A 17402-nucleotide genomic window follows, 5' to 3' on the forward strand; every position below is an offset into this window, starting at 1 on the left:
ACATGTAGCCAGTTTGACAGGATCATAGAATTCAGGAGGGGGAGAAATACATAAATCTAGAAAGAGGAATTGAAAGCAGATTGTGTAGGACTTTAAAAGCTGTAAACTGAAGAGTTTCTATTTTTTCCTAGAGGCAATGACTTTCACTAAGGGAAGAGAAAATAATAAGATCATGATGTTTTTCTCATGTCACCTTTTTGAGGCCAGTGGCTCTTCATTAAATTTTCCCCAAACTTTCCTCTCACTTCATATTATTCTTCCACCCTGCCTTGCCAGAACTTTGACACCCTCCTAATTGGTGACACTAGCTCACTATCCTCAGCCAAATCTTTTTGATTCTCCCTCCTTTCTTAAAGCCTTCCCAGAACTACTCTGTTTCTAATGGAGAACCACTCTGGACTAGGGAGAGCTTATGAGTCAAAGCAGGGCAAATCTGCCTTCATCCATGTTCACTTCTTTCTCATTCTCCTTCTTCCTATAAGTGTGACATATAACCCACTGATCTAGGCAACTTCTCAACATCCTAACTAATTATCTAAAAGGAGGAGGAGGTGGTGGTAGTAACTAGTATTTATATAACACTTTTAAGATCTGCAAAGCACTTTTACAAATATTGTCTAATTTTATTCTCATGGCAACCCTAGGAGGTTGGTCCCCATTTTGTAAATGAGGAAACTGAGGCAGGCAGAGATTTGATGACTTGCCCAAAGTCTTACAATTAGTATGTAAGGTAGGATTTTAGTTCAGGTCTTCCAGATTCCAGGGGTGGTGCTCTATCAACTCCACCACCCAGCTGTCCAATGACAAACTCTCTTATCTATAACCCTCTTCAGTTTCCGAAGTACTTTGTCTTCTTGTTCCCACTTCTATCCCCCATACCCAGAAGGTAAAGAAGTCCCTTTATAAGAAATTCCAAGAAGCTTCCAAGTTGTTTGGTTGTGGCAGAATTTTATTCTAGTAAGTCCATTGTTAGAAAGCCTTTTTCTAGTATGCAAGACTTTGAGATGAAGCAGAGATGCTGCCACATCTCCCTTCAGGAAAAAACAACAACAGCAACGACAACAAATTAAAATAAGTGTCCTGAGCACCACCCCATTCCCTTTATTCCTTCAAATGCCTAGATCTTTTGTGTGTGCATGTGCCATCTTGGTAGTTAGTGCAGTGATTTAGTTTAGGTGATTGGAATGTTTCAAGTGAGAAAGGGAGGGGGAGTTGATGGCTAATTGCTGCTTGATGGCAAGACAAAAAAACTGAAAGCTCAGCTAGAGTACAGCTCTCCTCTCCCAGCTGACAATGCAAATATCACCAAGAGTAATTATTACATTGTCAAGGAGCTGAGGAAGCATCTGCTTGAGAACTATAATAGTCCTCTAACTGGTCTTCTGGGCACCAGTTTATCCCTTCTCCAATCTATCCTCCACACTCATGCCCAGGTAATGTTCCAAATGTCCCCCTAGGATGATGTCACTCTTCTACTCAAAAATCCTCAATCATTCACCACTGCCTACCAAATAAAGTTCAAACACCTGATGTTGGCATTTTTATTCACTCCTGAATCAGACTCCAACCTGCCCAGACATCACTTTCACCTTGTCTATGTACTAGCCAAGTTATAGTATATCAATGTGATGGAAGACCATTGTGTTATAAAAAATGATAAAAGGGATGATTTCAGAAAAACCTGGAAAGACTTATATGTACTGGTGCAAAGTGAAGTGAGCAAAACCAGGAGAACAATCTATATAGTTAGCAGCAATATTATAATCAACTGTGAAAGACTTGGTAAGACTGATCAATACAGTGATCCACCACAGCTCCCAAGGACTCATGAAGTAAAATGCTATCTACCTCCATATAGAGAACTGATGGCCTCAGAGTGAAGACTGAAGCAGCATATTTTGTTATTTCCTTCATTTTTTTTGACCCCCCCTCTCTCTATATATATATGTATACACACACATATAATATACATGTATGTATGTACATATATAGTATATATCTATATGCACACATGCATATATATATGGCTAGTGGGGAAACATGTTTTGTATGTTTTCATATGTAAAATAGGTATCATATTTCTTGCCTTCTCAATGAGTGGGGGAGGGGTGGAAGGAGGGAGAGAATTTGAACAGAAAAAAAAGCCCCAACTTGGGAATCATTGCTTCATATACCACAACTTGTCCAGCCATTCCCAATTGATGGGCATCCCCTCAGTTTCCAATTCTTTGCCACCAAAAAAAAAAAAAAGAGCTGCTATAAATATTTTTGCACATATATAGACCCCTTTTCCTTTGATCTCCTTGGGATATAGACCTAGCAGAGGTATTGGTAGTCAAAGAGTATGCACAATCTTATACCCTTTGGGCATAGTTCCAAATTGATCTCCAGAAAAGTTGTACTAGTTCATAGCTCCAACTACCATAGTGGACCTATTTTCTTACATCTCTTTCAGCACTCATCATTTTCCTTTTCTCTCCTTTTAGTCAATCTGATGTGTATGAGGTAGTACCTCAGAATTGTTTTAATTTGCATTTCTCTAGTTATTAGTGATTTATTTTTACATCAATTGATCCATGAGTTATTAATGTTATTATCATTATTATTTACTCCCTTACTACTGATCACTATTTACACCTTATGATCCTGTTTGAATCTTGTCTGTCTCCCCTCATGAGCTAGTTCTCCTTTTGTATTTTATAGTTAAATTCTTCAGATACTGTTGTATTGTATTATATGCAGCCGTATAAGACTGAGAGGCAGCCACATGGCTGATAGACATCTGGACTCCAAACCAGGAATATATGGGTTAAAGCCAGTGTAAAAGGGGGGAAAAAACCTAAAGATTTATCAATTACAAAGAAAATAACCCTTGAATATAATGTTTTTATTCAAGAATAGAATTCCCTTCAGTTATTCCTCTTCACCCATTTCTTCTGTTTAAGGATGAAATTGTCAGGTTGATGACAATGAGGACGACAATGACGAGGACAATGATGACAACAACGACAATCACAATAGCCAACAACTTAATTAGTATTTTTTCACGTGACTATTGATAGCTTTGATATCTTTTTCTGAAAACTGCCTATTCATACTCTTTGACCACTTATCAATTGGGGGAAAGATCTTATCCGAGTTAGGTCTTAGTGGAAGAGAGAGGCTTCCACAAATGGGGTAAAGGAGAATCTATTCCAAGTATGAATCCTTTTCTGACCTACCTACCTCAAGGGAGAGAAATCTCCACACACACACACACACACACACACACCCCTCAAATTTTTCCTACCTCTTTGTTAGACTTTCGTTAGCCCCTATTATATTCTACTTTGTACCATATTTATGTAGATGTTACATCACATCAAGTAGAAAGTAAGCTACCTGAAGGCAGAAACTAAGGTTTGGGGGTGTTTTTTTTTACCCTTAGCGCCTAATATAGTATCTTGCACAATGATGGTTCTTATTAATTGAATTCAATTAATTCCCCTTAGAGAATGTGTTAATAGAGCCATTTGAAATTCTTGAACCCACAGCTAAAATACTCTCCATACCCCTATGCCCCCACCCAACCTCAAGCATTTTCTTCTTAGGGATCAGCTCTCTTCACCCTGACAGATACTTGAATTTTCCAATTCCAACCAGCTCTATAGTTTTATGCAAGCCCCAGAAGGCGAGACCAAGTCCCTAGGCCAATTCAAACAGACTTCCTGTTATGCCTAGGAAGGTGCCCTGGCTTTATTCACACCTAGTGTGCCATTTAAATTAGTTCTCACCTGATAAAGGTACCAGAGAATAGTAAATTATCACTTCGTTTAATTGGTAAGGGGGATTTGATTGATTTATCCAATCTACACTAAGATCCTATTAATCTAGATTCATCTGGAGTAGAACAGGGGTGTGCTGGAGCCAGCTCCAATCCACTTATAAGAGCTAATAGTTAAATTTTCAGTCTGAGCTTTTACACCTTGAAAATTGGCAAAGTCACAAATAATGACTCAACCAATTGTTTTGTTGACTGTCTAGAGTGAAGAAAGTGATGCAGAAAGTGACAGATTAAATTTAAAAGTGTGTCTTTTGTTTTAGAGACCCAGTTGTTGACGTTTATCTGCATGCCCCTGAGTAAAATAAGCCTTAACAATTGACAAAGGCCAAATTGACCTGGAGGAACAACTCAGGGAGAAAGATAGACTTTCTATATATAGATGCCTAGAGAAAGACGTGAGATGTCCATAAGATGATAATAATAATAATGATGATGATGATGATAATAATAATAATAATAACTATCATTTGTAAAATGTAAAATTTTATCTTCATAATCTTGAGAGGTAGAAGCTATTATAATCCCCATTTAGCAGACAATGAAACTCTGAAAGACAGAGGTTAAGTGACTTGCCCAGGGTTATATAACTATTGAGGGTCCAAGGCCATATTTGAACTTAGCGCTTCTTTTCTCCAGATTCAGTACTCTATCCACTGTGCAACCTAGCTTAGGAGTTTAAAGTGTAGTTGTTGTTGAGTCATTTTTCAGTTGTATCTGATGCTTCATGACCCCATTTGAGGTTTTCTTGGCAAAGATACTAGAGTGGCTTACTATTTCCTTCTCCAGCTCATTTTACAGGATCACACAGCTAATAAGTGTCTGAGGCCAAATTTGAACTCAGGAAAAAGAATCTTCCTGACTCCATGCCCGGCATTCTATCCGTTGTACCTACCCCCTAGCTTAAGATCAATAGAGAATGGTCTTAAAAGGCTAGGGGAGGGGCAGCTAGGTGGCACTGTGGAGTGAGCACTGGCCCTGGATTCAGAAGGACCTGAGTTCAAATCCGGCCTCAGACACTTGACATTTACTAGCTGTGTGACCCTGGGCAAGTCACTTAACCCCAATTGCCTCACTTTAAAAAAACAAAATGGCTAGGGGAAGAGTCTTTGGGGACCAGATAGGAACTGATAACAACTAAAACAATTCAAATTTCCATAGTACTAAAAATGTACAAAAAGGACTTCTTCCTATTTCTCTCACATGATGCTCTATCTCCCATCTGTGTGCCCTTGCACTGGTTGCTTGCCCCTCCTTCCCCCCCCCCATGCCTGGAATTCTCTTCCTCTTCTCACCCCTGCTTCTTAGAATCCCTAGCTTCTATCAAAGCTCAGTTTAGGTGCTATCTTCTCCATGAGGCCTTCCCAGGTCCTATAAGATGCTTTGTACAACCAACAGTGTGGTGAGGGAGCCCCCAAGTGAAGCCAGGCCTAGAGGAAGAGAGGAATTCTTATAATTTTTAAAGGAAAATTTGAAGAAATTAAGCTGAGTTTTATTACAATCTTATAGTACCTGGGGCTTCCCCCACCTTTTAGGGTAGCCATCTTTTAGCAATATACAAAAATGTGGGGGCAGCTAGATGGCACAGTGGATAAAGCACTGGCCCTGGATTCAGGAGGACCTGAGTTCAAATCCAGTCTCAGACACTTGACACTTACTAGCTGTGTGACCCTGGGCAAGTCACTTAACCCTCATTGCCCTGTTCCCCCCCCCAAAAAAACACAAACAAAAATGTTGAAAGAGGTGCTAGTGACTTACTCCCACAAATTACTATGTATATATTTTGTTTATGTTTAAGTACATATATGTTGTGCTCCTGGGTAGAATATAAACTCATTGAGGGCAGGAACTATTTCATCTTTAGCTTTGTGTCTCCCGGGCATAGCACAGTAGCTAATTACATTTGTTGTTGTTGCTGTTGCCCAGTCATATTTGACTCTGTGACCCCATTCAGAGTCTCCTTATTTTACAGATGGGTAAACAGGGTTGAGTGACTTGTCCAGGGTCACACAGCTAGTAAATGATTGAGGCCAGATTTGAACTTGGGAAGATGATTCTTCTGACTGGGCCCCCACTGCACCACCTAGTTGCTACTTACTGACTGATAAACAGTAGGAGCTTAATAAACACTTGCTGATTGAATGAATGAATGAATGATACAAAGTACTTAGTACTTGCTCTTCCATTAAACTAAGACTTTCTTAATGGAAGTTATACTTTGGTGAGGAATAAGAGGGGAGCTGGGGTAATTAGTAACCTACACCAGCCAAGCTCATCTTTGGCCAACCAGTAGTCATCTTAGGATAAGAAAGCTATGAGCAGGGGCAGCTAGGTGGAGCAGTGGATAGAGCACTGGCCCTGGAGTCAGGAGGACCTGAGTTCAAATCCAACCTCAAACACTTAACACTTACTAGCTGTGTGACCCTGGGCAAGTCACTTAACCCCAATTGCCTCACAAAACAAAAAACAAAAAAACAAAAACTATGAGCAGTAACCTTTGCAAGGTTTCATGGAGTAGCTGGTACTTGCATTGGGCCTTAAAAGCAAGGACAGAGTGTTAAAGATATAGATGAAGAGGAAAGAATATTCCATCGCAAGCTCAAGGAAGGCCATGGGAAATGACATGAAGATGAGAAAGCACAGAAAGAATGGAAATGGATTTGTCTCAAGGGACAGCTCTCTGGATAGGAGTGGAATAGATTTGGAAACAAAAGTGATGTAAAAAAAACCAAAATAGATCAATAAAATTTAAATTGAAAAAACATTTTAAAAGGAAATGGGGATGCAGAGCAATCCTGTTTGACAAGAACATGGAACATGTGAGAGTTATATGAAATAAGGTTGGCTGGGACAACTTAATGGTGAAATGGATAGATCACCAGCCCTGGAGTCAGGAAAACCTGAGTTCAATTCCAGCCTTAGACACTTACTAACTGTGTGACCCTGGACAAGTCCCTTAATCCCATTGTTTCCAATAAATAAGCAAACAAATGGTGGAGGATCAGAACTCTATTCTTTGTTTATCAGGCAATAGGGAGCCTTCCAAATAGAATCTTTGAGTACAAGAGTGATGTGATTTAGATACTAAGAAAGTTATCTAGTTCCCCTTTAGCAGAAGGGGGGAACACAACTCATATGACAAACCTAACAACATCTGTTCATTCGCCTTTTCAATAAATACTGCATCAAAGAAAGGCCCAGTCCACTGAGAACCACTCACACAGAGGATACAGTCTGGGTGCTGTGATTTGGGGGTGGGGGAGTGGGGTTGAACAAATATTATTCATAGCATCATAGTATCACAGATACAGAACTAGAAATGATCCCAGAATCCAATTATAGTGATCATCAACACTTCCAATCATTCAACAGACATTTACTATGTGCCTTGCTACCCATCAGACACTGTGCTTATCCTTTAGGGAAAAGATCTACTTTTTCTTTTAAGATTTACAAAACCATTAACACTTTCCACTCTCAGCCTTCTCCTAGAGGAAGAATAGAATCTATATCATCATTTAGTCACCTTCATCCTCCTGCTACTGTTGCACTGCTTGTGTGTGAGCTATTTATTACTCTGGCTACAATACACTACTGGGGTATGGCTTTATTTGTCTTTCTACCTTCTTACAGCAATGGATACAGGGAATGCTGGCTTACTTGCTCCCTCCATTCTCCTCCCCCAACAAGTGTGGAACTGTACCAGTCGATTCGTCTACAGCATGACCACCTGATACCTTCAAGGGCTATTGACATCCAGTCATGACAGTAGGCAGTGCTGTTTTATCTCCTCCATTACTGGTTCTCCTTTCTGCTTTCTATCACAGCTCCATCACTGCCTCTAATCACTGTGGTTGCTTCTGATCTTTTTGTTCTCTTGCCTCTTTTCTACGCTTTTCTCCTCCCCACCCCCCTCTCGCCATTGTCATTTCTCAACATGAAAAAACTGGCCTTTTATCATCCTCACAGCCAATCAGAGCATGCCCTTTCTCCCTCTTAGCAAAAAGAACCAATCACGACCCCTCGAATATAATCTCTGGGCCTTTGATTCTTCTCAGCTGTGTTCACTGGTTGCTGGGGGACTCAGGCACTGCAGCCTTGTCACTAGAATAGTGGTGTGTTTGCCAGCTACATCTGTGCTAGATTTATTCCATAAAGCATAAGCTGAATAACAGGGTTGAGGGTTTTTTTTTTTACTGTAATACTAATTAGAGTCATTTATGTGAACTCCATTCCATTTATGACAAATCACCATGAAGCACAATGACAATTATGTTTATGTCATTAAACAGGAGCCAAATTAACTTATTTGTAAACTCCATTTGGTTTGCTATGGAGATATACTCCAATCTGCATAGATCACTGCATGTGTGTGTGTGTGTGTGTGTGTGTGTGTGTGTGTGTGTATGTGTGTGTATATATCACTGACATCTATCTACTCCTGCAGCAGGATTGTCTGCCCATAAAGCAATACCGTGGACTATGTCCAGAGAAGGGTGGCCAGTATGTTGAAATAACTGAAAACTGTGCTATCTATCCCTTGAAGAAACAAATAGAATACAATAGAATTTTAAGAAATTATTTGTCTTTAGCCTGGGGGAAGAAAAAGACAAAGTGTGTCAAGAATGTCTCTGCTCCATAATTGTGCAGGCTCTCAAGTGAGGAGGGCATTGATTGATCAAGCCTGTTCTTTTCAGGCCCTGGCATATGGGCAAAGGGCAGCTGTTATGGAAAGGTGATTTAGGTTTGAGGTCAAAGAAAATATGCTAATAGAGCTTTCCCAAAGCAGAATGGGTTGTCTGAGAACCTAGTAAATCCCCTATCATTGGAAGCCTTCAACCAAAGTCCAGGTGGTAATATACTGGCCATGTTACAGATGGGGTGTTTCCTGTACAGGTATAGGTATAGATGGACTCTGAGGTTTCTTCCAATTCTGTCATTAACTTAGTTTAGTTTTGTTTGTTTTTATCTTAGTTGATAAGTCAGGTTCTCTTTGAAAAATCCCAACTTTAGGTCGAAATAATTGGGGAAAGGGCATCAGTTAAGGAGGAAAAAGGCAAGATAATTAAGGGGATTGGTTTGCCCCCTCTAGACCAGATGAGGTGATCGCAACAACCGTCCCAGTTTTCTAGAGTCATTGGAAAGGTGAAAAAACAAGATAAAAAGAGCCAGGGGTCAGCTAGGATTGCTGACTCATTCTCATATAGGACATCCCCTCATAACTCATCCTCAATAACATCCTCATTAGTCGAGTAGTTAGGAAAAAGTCACTGCCCCCATTGTACAGATGTGGAAAATAAGATCCAGAGTGATTCAATGACTTGCTCAAGCTAACAGTGGTTTACTGGCCTGGAACCCAAGTCTTCTGATAGTACTCAGTTCCCTAAACCTCAATGCCTACTAGACTGAAAGTTCCTTGAGGAAAGGGGTCATACCTTGGTCAGGTTTGTACTCAAACGCACACACACACACTCACACTCACACACCCATAATTTCTAGCACACAGTGGATCCTCCATAAATGTTTATTGAATGAAAGAAGGGTGAATGAATGAATGAATATCTTTCATTTTCTTCCCTAGTAGTCCCTGCATAGAGATTAGCATGACTAGTTCCTAGGAATCTGGTCTTGGAAAACAACTCCATGCAGGCAGCAAAAGAAGAGAAATATAGACTAACCCTGACCAGGAGTGGGTAATGGTTACGCCCTTCTACTCCCAATTCAATGAAGAATTACCCTGAGAGTTACTTGACAGTGTTTGTCTTTTTCCAAAGTGTGAACAATCAGCAACAGTCTGAGTCCCAGTTTATTCTGCCCTAGTCATTCTGAAGAATGGACCCAGTCAGCTTGGAGCAGGATTTCCCATTCTGCCCTCAAATCCTACTCACACTTCCCTCTCTCTCTGCTCCCCACAACACCCCAGCTAGGCGGGGAGACAAGAATAAGTGTCACTAGCCACTGGAGAGTTGGCTGAAAAAAACAAGAAACATTTCATGCAATCTCTTGCCTCCCAGAAAGACCACTATCAAAGATGGCAGGCCAGTTACCTCATTCCTAAAGCTCCCAAACCTACCAGAGGATTACATTTCAAATATGGATCATTCTCCCTGTGGTCCCACCTTAGCCTCTTTCACTGAAGGTCAGCACATCTGCTCTTTTTCAGGTTTCAGTGGCTGCTAAGAACAACTATTTTTGATCCATCTCAAAGACGTTCCCTCATAATCAAACTTGGGTTTCCTCTCACTCCTCAGGCACTGGAATTTTGCATATGGATAGAATAGACGTGAAGAATAATTAGTCATATTTATACTGTGGTTTAAGATTTGCAAAATGCTTTCCTCACAACAACCCTGTGATTCAATCAGTGCCAATATTATTATCCCAGTACTAAGGCTGAGCCAGCTGAGTCTCTAAGAAGCCACTGGTCCACAATCACTGTCTTCTAAGACAAGATTTGAAACCAGGTCTCCAGCCCCTCCAAATAACTTTGTTGTTGCCTCCTGGGTCTGTTCGGTTGTGTGATGTGTATTTCTTTCCCTCTGGAGGATTTGTGACAAATCTGTTGGACTTATTCACTTTGATATGTGATACAGCCATTTGGAAGAGGATATTTGAAAGAAGTCCTTAGCCCTTAATGACCCATTGTTCTTCTATACCAAACTGATAGAGGTGATTTCACTTCTTTGCTCTTGGGAATTCAGGAGGACCAAAAGAAAAAGCAACTAAATGGGGGCTGGGGGTGGGGAGGGAGGGATTTGAGATAAAGATATCAAAAGTTGACACCCAGAAATTCCAAAGAACTGATTCAAATTAAAAAGGCCAATGCTCTGTCTCCAGTGGATAAAAGATTAAGAGATGTGAACATACAATTGACAAAAGAAGAAATACAGACTTCAAATGATCTTTTTTTAAACAAAGGTCTACCTAAGTCATAATCAAAGAAACGCAGATTTTTTTTTTTAGTGAGGCACTCGGGGTTAAGTGACTTGCCCAGGGTCACACAGCTAGTAAGTGTTACGTGTCTGAGGCGGGATTTGAACTCAGGTACTCCTGACTCCAGGGCCGGTGCTCTATCCACTGCACCACCTAGCTGCCCCTAGAAATGCAGATTAAGACAACTTTGAAGTACTACCATCTCAAATTCATCAAACTTATAAAATATAAAAATTGTAAAACTCCGTGCTGGTGGAACGATAGATAGCGAATCAGGTGCGTTGATACACTCCTGATAGCATTGCAAATTATCCAACTCTTTTTGCAAATCAACTTGGTAATACATAACAAGTCATAAAACTGATCATGCCTTTGACTCAGTAATACCATTACTAGAATGCTACCCAAAGGAAATCTTTAAAAATCTACTTGGGAAAACATATTTACAATTGCATTATTTGGAATATGGGGAAAAAATTGAAAACAATCCAAAAATGGCTGCCCCAAATGCAGTAGACTAACATAATGGGATATCATAGCACTATGAACAAATGTAAAGGACATAAAGAAATGTGGAAAGGCTCATAGGAAATAATGCAAAACAAAAGAGAGAATCGGTAGGTAAATAAACATTTATTAAGTACCTATTCTGGGAGAAGCTGGGTGGCACAATGGTTAAAGCACCCTCCCTGGAGTCAGGAGGACCTGAGTCTCAAACACTTATTAGCTGTGTGACCCTGGGCAAGTCACTAAACCCCAAATGCCTCCTAAAAAGTACCTATTCTATGGGGGAAAAAAAGTGAAAAGTAGTTCTTGCTCTCAAGGAGCATTTTATCTGAGATTTGATCAGTCAACAAGGAGGAAGGATTATGTTATTTGTCCTTCATTCTTGAAGAGGACCATGACATCAGGAGGTGATGTCATGACTTGGACTGAATTGGATTTGAGTGAGCGAGGGCTGTGCAAAGTCACCAGCCTTACTCTCTCTTCCAGAACTATCTGATTCCAGTGGCAAGGTATAGATCAGGATGACTGTGATGTAGGAGGCAAAAAAGGGTTAATAGAAAAACCTAAGACCCAAGCTTTAATTCAGATATTAGCTCAAAAAGGGAGTCAGACCGCAGGTAACAGATAACTTATGCTAGGTTCTCGTACCCACATAAATCAGTACCCATAACGGGAACAGAGGGACCTAGGCCATGGAGACCTGAAGACAATAAAGGAAATGACAAGGGTATAGACATTCTAATGAAAAATGGAGATATTTTTAAACTAGCCATGGGAATCAAAAAGAGATATGCGCAGAAAAGGCCAAATTTGTCCCCAGATTCACCTTATGACGTGTAAACCCCCAAAACACACCTCCACGGAAAAAGGTACCACCTCGGGGGTTGGCTTAGAACCCCAGGAACTCCAAATTAGGATAAGCCCTCCCCTATACCTCCCAAAGGTGGAGAATATTATAATGAGACTGATAATCATTTTATCCATACTATAAATATAACTGTCTTTCCTTTCATTATTTGAGAGATACTTTTCCACTATTCTGGTTCTCTCCCTGTGGTCACCCACAGTATTGCAATAAAACTTGGGAAACTGAGTCTTGTAATTCTTTTGGGACAATCAGTTTGACCCTAAATTCCTTCCCACATCAATTGGAGATAGCCCCGGATGTTTAAGGCAATTGGGGTTGTGACTTCACAAGGTCACACAGGTACTAAGTGTCAAGTGTCTGAATCCAGATTTGAACTCAGGTCCTTCTGAATCCAGGGCCGGTGCTCACTCCACTGTACTGTATCTGCCCCAAGGAGGAGAGATTATAGATTATGAGCACATATACATGTAAAAGAAGGATGTAAATGCACAGAAAATAAATAAAGGAATAAAAAGAAGGGAAACCACAAAGAGAGGGAGGTGCACATGGTGGGGGGGGGGGAAGGAAATGTTATCACTACCTAAATCAAATAAGTAATTTGTAGATGTAGACAATTTGTGAAACAAAAAAGAAAAAGTTTCTATTGTATTTTTAAAATTACAAATGAGTGTACATTTTTCCATATTGCTTCATTTATTGAATTCATTTTTTAATAAAAAATTTTTTAACTACATACACTAAACCCTACGGGAAAGAATAAATTAAATCATGATTTGGGATTAACAGCTTGCTACCTCTTGCAAGGGTCACTAGGTGGCACAGTGGTTAGCTTGCTGAGCCTGGGATCTGGAAGACTCATCTTCCTGAACTCACATCTGGCCTCAGACACTTCACACTAGCTATGTGACCCTGGGCAAGTCACTTAACCCCAATTGCCTCACCAAAAAAAAGTAATAATAATAATAATTCTATCACCTATTCTACCTTCAGATACCTCCAGTTATTAGAAAGTTTTTCCTCATATCCAGCCAAAATCTATCTTCAACTTTCAGTCATTCCTCTCATTTCTTCCCTCTGAGAAATGGCCAATATATCTGTTCATCTTCCACAGACCAGTCTTTCAGATACTTAAGGAGAGCCAGCATTTCTCCTCTAAGCCTTCTCTTCTCAAGGCTAATCATGATCAATGCCTTTGACAGATCTGAATATGGCACGAGCTTGGGGCCCTTCACCATCCTGGTCACCTCTCTTCCTCTCAATACCCTCCGGTCCTTCCTAAATTTCAACCCACTCAACAAAACACAACATTCCATGCCGTCTGACACAGGCCTCCATGATTCTGGACACTATGCTTCTCTTAATACAAACCAGAATGAACTGTTTTATCTACCGCATCACATTGTTGATTAATATTGAGTTTGCAATCTATTAAAAACACCCAGGGGAACAAAAAAAAAATCCAGATTCTCCCTCCAAATCTGTTCTTTCTATCACATAATATTGTCTCCTAATTAAGGGTATCCCAAAGTCTTGGTGCCATATTAAGCTAATAAAACTTAAAATGGCAGCATGACCTTTGGGATTGCCTGTACTACTGCACTGGCATGTGAGGGAAACACTTCTTAAACTTAAAGTGATAGCTAGCATTAGCACTAGCTATTGGCCGGCATTAATTGTGCCTTCCCTATGAAGTACTTGTGAAATTTATTTTTTGAAACCAACTATAGGACTTTACATTCATCCTAGAATCTCGGTCAGTTGTCTGCTCATTCTACTCTTACCAAGGAGCCTCTGGGATGGCAAAGCTGAAAAAGTACTAGATTTGGAACCAGGAGATATGGGTTTGAATCGTGGTTCTGATGCTTATTATCTGTGTGACCCTGGACCAGTCACTTAACCCCTTCCACTTTGGTTAATTCATCTGTAAAGTGAAGATTTAAAGCTGGTAGAGAGCATCTTGTCCAATCCCATCATTTCACAGATGAGACCCAAAGAGATTAAGCAACTGACCTAAGAATGAAGAGCTAGTGAGCAGCAAGATCAAGGATTGAACCTACATCCTCTGATTCCAAATTCCATGTTCTTTCCTTTTTTTGTTTGTTTGTTTGTTTGTTTGGGGTTTTTTGTGGGGCAATGGGGGTTAAGTGACTTGCCCAAGGTCACACAGCTAGTAAGTGTCAAGTGTCTGAGGCTGGATTTGAACTCAGGAACTCCTGAATCAAGGGCCAGTGCTTTATCCACTGCATCACCTAGCTGCCCCTCCATGTTCTTTCTATCACACGGTACTGTCTCATAATATTCCAAAGCTGCTTTAAGCTATTAAAGCTGAAAATAGGGGGCATCATGTTCTTTCTATCACACGGTACTGTCTCATAATATTCCAAAGCTGCTTTAAGCTATTAAAGCTGAAAATAGGGGGCAGCTAGGTGGTGCAGTGGATAGAGCACTGGACCTAGATTCAGGAGGACCTGAGTTCAAATCCAGCCTCAGACACTTGACACTTACTAGCTGTGTGACCCTGGGCAAGTTCTTTAACTCTGTTTGCCTCAGTTTCTTCATCTGTAAAAATGAGCTAAAGAAGGAAATGGCAAACCACTCCAGTATCTCTGCCAAGAAAACCCCAAATGGGGTCATAGAGTCAGATACAACTGAAAACAACCGAACAACAAAAAACAGACAGACAGACAATTCTCCAAAGGAGCATCACCTAACTTTTCAATGCCCTCCGCCATCCCCTCTCCATTATCCTTTAAACAATTTCTGCAACTCAGTCCCTCTTCTATGAAATAGAGAAGAACTACAAGTTCACCTTCACCTTGACTGGTCTAGACAAGAAAATCCCTTGGCTCCTCTCTCTTTTCTTTCAGCATCACTTCCCATAGTGCCATAGTGCTGGCATTCATATAGCACTTTAAGGTTTATAGAGTAATTTATTTCCATGATGTCTTTTTGTCTTCAAAACAACACTCTGAGACACAATCACCACAATTACCATCATGCCCATTTTACAGATAAAGAAACTGAGTTCTGAAGTTAAATTATTTGCCAGTGGTCATGAAGCTAGTCAGTTTTGGAGCTAGTGTTCATGCTCAGGTCTCTTCTGACTACAAATCCAACACTATTTATATCATATCATTCTTACTCTCATCTATCCTTGTCCTATGTTGCCAAGCCCTTTTAAATCCTGGCTTCATTTTTCTGCTCAGGTGACTGTGCCTTGTCCACATTTGGCTAAGTCCATGCGCCTGCCTGAAGCCATAAGCTCCCACAGGACAGGGGGCTTTGTCTATAGCATAATACCTAGTACAGATGAGGGGTTTATCAATTCTTTCCCATGACAATAATAGAGGGCTCCCTCAAAAAAGGTGACTGGCAAGGAGCCAGGGATTCATTGAGGCAGCACAGGGTAGTGGAAAGATAGACTAGGAGGTAGGAGACCGCATCTGAATCCTGGTTCTAACTTTACTAGCTATTTGTGTGTGAACATGTCACAATTTTTCCAAGCCACATTTTCACCTGAAAACTAAGGATAAAAAGGCAGTATGGCAGCTGACTTCTGAGTAAAGAAAACCTGGGTTCAAGTCCCATTTTTAACATATACTGACTGTGTGACCCTGCACAAGTCATTCAATCTCCCAGTGACCCAGGCAACTAGCATCCTAAGACTGTGAGTTGCAAAGACATGCCTATCTGCATTGGCAGAGGGGGTTTCCTCACTGGCCGTGGCCTACACCAATGAAATCACAGATCTAGTCGCACCCCACCACCACCACCTGGATAACTATACTTTAGAAAGTGATTGTGAGAGGGGCAGCTAGGTGGCACAGTGGATAGAGCACCGGCCCTGGATTCAGGAGGACCTGAGTTCAAATCTGGCCTCAGACCCTTGACACTTACCAACTGTGTGACCCTAGGCAAGTCACTTAACCCCAATTGCCTCACCAAAAAAAAGAAAGAAAGAAAGAAAGAAAGAAAGAAAGAAAGAAAGAAAGAAAGAAAGAAAGAAAGAAAGAAAGAAAGAAAGAAAGAAAGAAAGAAAGAAAGAAAGAAAGAAAGAAATTGTGAGAAGTTTCATAAACTTTGAAGCATCACCTGAATATGAGTTGTTACTCTTGCCTGCTCCTTGTCCTGCTAATTCTATGATTCTATCTCACCATTCTCCCCCTTGTGGACATTAGAGGATATTTCCCCATAGTTAAGGCTCAACATATGCAGCTTATTGCTAGAGACCTCAAATTCAAACACAAGGGAAAGGGAACCCCAAACTTGCACACCTATATATCCCAGCACCAACCACCTAATTTAAAGTACTCCCTTCTTGCTACTCCAATCCCAGTTCTCTTCCCCATCAGCCAGGGAAATCCCCAAATGCAACAAGGAAGGGGGAAGTTTCTATGGACCATACTGGGGTGAGCAGACAGTCTTGGAGGTGGAGCCACAACCCAGTGTACACTGGGGCACATTTCCAAACCGTGCTCTTTTTCCATGACCACTCCTTAGACCCTTTGATCAGTGGCTGTAATAATGAATGTGGCTTAACTTGTCACTTATTCAGTCTTCTCAATCCTGTCCCCATATCTCTTCTCTCTGTTTCCTTTTCTCCATTTCTAAGGCCACAAGCCTCGGGCCCTCAACACCTCTTTTCTATACACTGAATTAGCCTCTTAATCTTGTCTCCCTGTTTCCAGTCTCTCTCTTCTTCAACTTGTCTTCAAAGACTCCTTCTAGGTCAAAAGACTCCTGCTAAGGCCCAGGCCTGACTGTGGCTCTCTATTGTCCTCTATAATATCATCCCAACATACCTTTCTAGTCTTATTTCACCTTCCCACAACTTGGACTACTTGTTCCCCAAACTCCACTTTTCAATATCTGCCACCACATATTTATAGAAGCAATTCCCCATGCCTGGAATGCACTCTTTCATCTCAGCTTCTCAAAATCCTTATGCCCCTTCAAAGCTAAAACTAGGTGCCACCTCCTCTATAAGCCTTCCCTGATGCCTCTAGTTTTTCGAGTTTTCTCTGTCCTCAATTTTCCCTGGGCTCTACTTTTATGTATCTCCTAGTAGAATGTAAAGTTATTAAAGACAGATGCTGCTTAGTTTTTGTTTAAATCTCTCTCTATCTGAAAATAATAAATATATATGCATAATATATACCTTGACCATAGTAAGCTCTTCATAAATACTTGTTCAATTGAATCATAAAACATATACCCATACAGCCTAAAGAGCAGGACTTTCTTCATTAAAATGTACATTTAAAAATCCTTCTA

Source organism: Dromiciops gliroides, chromosome 4 (assembly GCF_019393635.1).
Source record: "Dromiciops gliroides isolate mDroGli1 chromosome 4, mDroGli1.pri, whole genome shotgun sequence".
In the NCBI taxonomy this organism is placed as follows: domain Eukaryota; kingdom Metazoa; phylum Chordata; class Mammalia; order Microbiotheria; family Microbiotheriidae; genus Dromiciops; species Dromiciops gliroides.